The 6,260-nt window shown below is 41.3% G+C and overlaps 2 long non-coding RNA genes across 2 annotated transcripts; both read left to right on the plus strand.

Moving 5' to 3' along the window:
* Positions 1–1,069: 1,069 nt before the first annotated feature.
* On the plus strand, positions 1,070–2,078 carry LOC135566363 (uncharacterized). Its single transcript, XR_010462055.1, has 3 exons — positions 1,070–1,451; positions 1,767–1,837; positions 1,925–2,078. It is a non-coding gene; the product is annotated as an uncharacterized LOC135566363 (long non-coding RNA).
* A 1,155-nt stretch (positions 2,079–3,233) lies between these two features.
* LOC135566364 (uncharacterized) lies at positions 3,234–4,053 on the plus strand. Its single transcript, XR_010462056.1, has 3 exons — positions 3,234–3,533; positions 3,809–3,908; positions 4,002–4,053. It is a non-coding gene; the product is annotated as an uncharacterized LOC135566364 (long non-coding RNA).
* The last annotated feature ends 2,207 nt before the right edge of the window (positions 4,054–6,260 follow it).

The following is a 6,260-nucleotide window of genomic DNA, read 5'->3' on the forward strand; positions in this document are numbered from 1 at the left end:
CTGTAGGTACTGCAACCTCAGTCAATTAATTGTGGTTCACGTTTATCAATGGGTTCAAGTAGCTTACATGGATATATTTTCCCATTTTCAGTGATCAGTTTTTCCTGTGCTTTTCAATGTAAATGCCGTTCTGTTAAAGCCACAGCAGTGATTTAACCAGTTTTATAAACGTCTGAGTGTTTTCTATCCACACAGACTAAGCAAATGCATATATACTATATTCCTGGCATGAGTAGCAGGGCGCTGAAATGTTGCGATTTTTAACAGAATGTTCAAAAAAGTAGAGGGTCGACTTAAGAGGTTAAGATCAGGGCGTGACAAAGGTACTACATATCTGTGCTAAATGTGTCCCTACAGACCCTGGTTCGATTCCAAGCTGCATCACACCTAGCCGTGATTGGAAGTCCCATAGGGCTGCACACAATTGACCCAGTGTTGTCTACAAAGCATGTGACAAATAACATTTGGGCTTATGACACCATGGTCTTGGAGGCTACTTTCACATTCAGTAGCCTGCTGTGTAGTTTTTGCCATTTATAGATGGTGGGATGAGGGTTTGCAGGGGATCCTTGAATGTTTCTGGCAAAGAAAATACGAGTCTACGTGAGTATCAGGATTTCAGGGATCCAAATGGGCTGAATACTAACTTTAGATCTGCAGGCTAAACTTATTTCAATTCAATCTATCATGGCAAACTCCCATCAATAACAATTGCTTTGCAAATGCATCTCAAGATTGAATTCTGCCCTATTCTTCCTAGGCATCTCCAAGTATGTGTTCCACATCTGCACTAACACGCCTGTTTCAAATATTCCACTTATAATGGCCTTAAGTCTGGACCTTTAATATTTGAATATCGTGCTAATGCTGGGTTGGAATAAAATATACATACATGTTGTCTCTTGGCACAAGAGAGTGGAATGCATTATCATGGGAATTTAATATAAGAATCAATGATGATTAACTTGTATCAACCATTAGCTGCTTTGAAGTGATCATTTGATCATGGATTTCCCAACGTGCCTCTTTAAAAACAATGACATGTTATTGTTCTCAGAAAGCAGTCCAGGGGCCTGTTGCACAAAAGTAGAATTAAGACATCCGGGATAAATGACTCAGCTGAGCTCAATGAAGCCAAAACATGTGCGTCCAGGCTTAATTGGTTGCACAAAGACCAAGCCAGGATGAGCAGACACGGATTCATTAAGCCAGGTGAAACCAATCCTGGATAGGTGCGCGCTCACGGCTCACTCAAATAGACCCCGCCACAGATCACAGATTAACTGATTTACCATGGCAACTAGAGCCGCGTACTTTTCCCCGTCGGAAGCACAAATCCTCATGGAGGCATACGAGGAGGTAAAAGATATAATTAAGAAGAAAGGCAACACCGCCACAGTGATAAAGCAAAGAGAAAAAGCGTGGCAAAGTATTGCAGACCGCCTGAATGCGTAAGTAGTGCACAATTACACACTCACCGCTCCGCTGAAACATCACAATTACAATTCAAATATTTAATTCACATCTCCAAAAATGCAGTTGTACTGTAATTATGAAACGGTTACATTTTTAATTGAAATGCACTGCAGATATGAGTGAAATTGTGTAAAGTAACTCCATCACACTGTATAAAGCTATGATAAATTTTTTGATATTTTTTACTGAAAACAAGACAAAATACCAAGTAATTTTGCAGTGTGACTCCATTAAATGTGTGTGTGTGTGTGTGTGTGTGTGTGTGTGTGTGTGTGTGTGTGTGTGTGTAGATTAAACATGAACGGGCCAAAATGGACATGGCAGCAGGTCAAAATCAAATACAAGAACATTCTGCAGAATGGTATGGTCCCTGACTAATATTTAACAAAGCACAAGCATATATTGTACCCAGAAGGTGCCTGCTCACACATTGTCTGTACTGTTTTAGCAGTGAAAAAGAATACCCACAGACAAGGCACGGGTGGTGGGTCACCAAAACTGACCTTACCCCAGCAGAGGACATGGCCTTGGAGCTAAATAAAGGCAGGCCCGTCTTAGAGGGGATCCCTGGGGAAAGAGACGAGCATAGGTTCCTCCCAAGATGCCACCCGGCTTCATTCAGGTATGTCCTTCCATCTCTACATAGGATACAACCACATTCATATTGAATCAATTTGGACTGTCTGACTTTGGTTTACCTATTGCCTTGCAGTGCCTGGCAGCATTGTGTTCCTGTTAGAGCCACCAGCACAAGCACCAGACGATGCTGATCCAGTGAGTACTCCATCAAAGGCATACTGTAGGCCTGGCATGTCTTGTCTACTAGCTTCAATATGAATCCGATTAAATGTGATAGGGTGAAGGCCCCAGTGCAGCAGCAACAGCACATGATGAGGAGGAGACCATCTCTCTGGATTCCAGAAGGCATGAGGTATCATGTTAAGACTGTGAAAGTACTATTTACTCTACAATGGTGAGGAGTCCTCATCAAAATCAAAAAATCTAATTTCTTTTACAGGACCCAGATGCTATACAGTGGGAAAACCAGCCTGGCAACATAGTGCGTATTAATAAAAGGACACCACATCCTGCCAAATTCCAGCTGCGCTAATTGTATTGTGTTCACAGAGCTCACAAGCTATCAGAAAGTTGTATGGCAACCACCTCCGGCGCCAAATAGAACTGGCAGACATAGACATTCAGTACAAGAAGAAAAGATGGAAAATCTTGCACTGGAGTCCGAAATAAAAGAGGACAATTAGGAAACTGGACCTTGAAATAAAAAAAAAACTTGAGAGGAGGTGAGATATGCCTTCAATGTACACTGTATGCTAACTGTAACACAAATGTATTAATCATTATTTTTTCTTTCCTCCCCCAGCTCCAAGAAGATGACACAGCTCAAAATAAAAATTAGGTATATTCTCGTAAGTCAAGTGAGCCATGACATATGAGCTCTTATTGTGAGCACACAGGACGGTGGCATCTTTCTAAGGTTTTTATTTTCCCAGCAATCAGTACAACCAAGTCATCGTTATAAGGCATCGCCCTCTTTTGCCCACCCCAGCACCAGGTGTGGCCACTAGCCTATATGAAGGCCCAAAATTGTGTGTTCCTTTCTGCTCTGACAATGGCATGCCCATTCGTGCGAGATGTGGTGGATGAAGAAGCACTTGTGCTGAGGAGAGCCTTCAGAAAGGTCTTCAGGGACCGGTTGGACCCACTGGCCTTCCTGATGACCATCTATATGAAAGATACAGGTTTTCTGCAGATGGCATCAGGTATCTATCTGAACTACTGGGTCCCAGGATTAAGCACCGCACTGCACGGAGCCATGCACTGAGTGTGGAGCAAATGGTTTGTGTGGCCTTGCGCTTTTTGCTAGTGGAGCCTTCCCCTGTACTCAGTGGGGGATGCAAGAACAGCTGAACAAGGCCACAATTTGCCGCACAATAAGGAGTGTGTGTCTGGCTATCAAAGCATTAGCAGATGTCTTCATCTCCTTCCTGGCCACAGAAGACTCTGTGACATCAAAGAGGAGTTCTATAGGATTGCAGGTAAGAGGATCTACAAATTACAGGACAACTGTTAACACAGTAGGATACTCATTACTTTGTGTGACAGGTTCCCCAATGTCATTGGTGCAGTGGACTGCACACACATATGATAAAAGCCCCGCAGGTGCCCATGAGGCCGATTTTTGTGAATAGAAATCCTTTCACAGCGTTAATGTTCAGGTGAACATAACTTTTGATATTGTCCATTGACGAACACTCTGCATTGCCAGTGATGTACATTGATTGGTGTAATATTCCTCATCTTATGATTTCAGATGGTCTGCAATGCTGACTGTGTGATCAGCAATGTTGGCAAAATGGCCTGGCTCAGTCCATGACTCCAGAATCTTTCGGGCCTCTGAAATCTATCACAAGGTAAGCCACACAACCCTATTTATAACCATCATGGCTGTGTCAAGAATATCACTGTGTTTTGAGGTAGTAATGATGAGATTTTTGTGTTGACAGGTGAATTCTCTGGTGTGTTGCTGGGAGACAGGGGGTATGGCTGCCAGCCTTTCTCCCCTGACACTCTTTCACAGACCCCAAGGAAGCACAGGCCTACAACCATGCCCATGCCAGGACCAGGGCCAGAGTTGAAATGACCTTTGGCCTCCTGAAGGCACGCTTTCACTGCCTTCACAAATTAAGGGTCAGCCCTGTTAGGGCATGTGATATTACTGTGGCTTGTGCTGTCCTCCACAATGTGGCCTGCCTGAGGAAGGAGAGGGCCCCCAGAGTGCCACCAGCCATGGACTGGGACAATCCGGCAATCTTCCCTGATGACGACAGTGGTCGGCTGCTGAGGGACCAATATGTGTTGAATTATTTTAGTTAGTATGTGTGCTTTCAATTTTGGTTAAATATGTCCTGCGGTGGCAGAGGAATTTGGTTTTTTTGGGTTCGTTTTTTGACAATTTGGCCTCTTATGATGTTTGTGCGGTATGCATACTGTGTGTAATACAAGGCTGCAGGGAGCGCTACTGCATCCATTCATTTGTCTGTTCAGTTGATGTGTATGGATTTGTCCTGCATTTATTTTAGTGTGCAGACATGCAGGGTGTGTTATATACAGACCTTTGAATGTGTATGTATCATTTTGTATAATATGCTTGGATTCTGTGCTTTCCATCTTGTAGAGTCACTGTGACTTCAGTTTCGAAAGGAGCTGATGGTTTACCTGCTTTGTTTTGTCCTTATTCAATAAAGGAACATAATGTTACACATTGTGTTTTTATATTCATATGGAATGTGTATTTGTTTATATGACAGAGTACTAGGGCCACACTGAAGAAAAGGATAAAGTCATAAATTTATGAGGCTGGTTCTTTCTGCAGAAAAGCTACATATTGTTTTTACAGTTTTGATACTTATGACAATGTGATACTTAATATTCTGGCACATCAGCATGTCTTTGTTTATGAAACCATACTGAAGTACAATTTCACGAAATGCCCCACATCTGTCATTTTAACAACTGTCCTCCTTTAAAACAACTGGTTACAATATTATGACTTTGTTTTCCCCTCTGTGGCCCTAATATTCTATCATTTTATATATAGCCTTATAGTCTATAGGAAACTGTAAATTATCTAATGATAGCAACATCATCTAAAAAATCATTTTTATCAAAATCATTGAAATTAATGATCACAAACGTTTAAATAATAACAGTGGGTCTAGTTATATGTGATAACAATGTATAGTGAGCAGTGAAATAACTATTGGTTTCCATTTGTGGTGACTGCTGACTGACATTAGGGATGAGATTAAATAGATCCTGGAATTTAGCCTGGTCTGGAGCAGGCTAGCTCCACAGAATAAATCTCCATGGTAATTTATACCATAACATATCCTCCTGCCCCCTATCCATCTTTAGTGCAACCGGATTACGGATCAATTGAGCCAGGATCACCAAGATATCCTGGCTTAATCCCTTATCCTAGTTTTGTGCAACAGGCCCCTGAGCCATACTTTCCTGACTCCATAGACTATACGCAGTACACTGATATTTTTTCATGCAATTGTTTTTACTTGAGAAATACTGCACCCAACATCTTAGCTAGATGTAAAATTGCGCGACTAAGATTTTGGCGGCAAAAAAGTATAAATTAATTATAGATTTCTTTATGCACCTTAGAATAATTCTGATTATTTTGAGGGAGTCACTATTTTGAGGAAGTGGCTATGATGCTACGGTGACTCAGGAGGGACAAACAACAGAACCTGCCAGGGTATTCAGTCATAGCCTCTAACATTTCTTAATTAGCTTTGGTGAAAAACAAGGTGAAATAAGGAAGTACATTCGTCCATTAAATATTTGAATAGTGTGTTAGTGCTTGGTTGGAATGAAAGCCTCCAGTAGGTTAAGACCTTGATAGTGAACACTAGGCCTTGTATTTTGCAATCGGCACAAGAAAGAGTGTGTTATGGTTTATTTGGGGGACTTAATATTTAAAACTCAAATATTTAATATTTAGGTATTATTGAGGATTAATCCAATAACTCAAATAACTCATTCACAAAAGCGTTTGGGGATTTGCGTGTTGGCCATTTGGTGTGCTTAAATTAGGCCCTAAGGTTTAGGCTTAAACACTAATGCCAGATAGTTTTTTAAATCTATGAAGGAGAAAACCTATAGATATAAATTACACAACAATGATGATTCATTCATGGATTTTTAATGTATTATTTTCTCTTTATTCAACCAGAGCATCGCCCATCCAC

The sequence above is a fragment of the Oncorhynchus nerka genome, unplaced genomic scaffold, assembly GCF_034236695.1.
Source record: "Oncorhynchus nerka isolate Pitt River unplaced genomic scaffold, Oner_Uvic_2.0 unplaced_scaffold_5503, whole genome shotgun sequence".
NCBI classification, from domain to species: Eukaryota; Metazoa; Chordata; class Actinopteri; order Salmoniformes; family Salmonidae; genus Oncorhynchus; species Oncorhynchus nerka.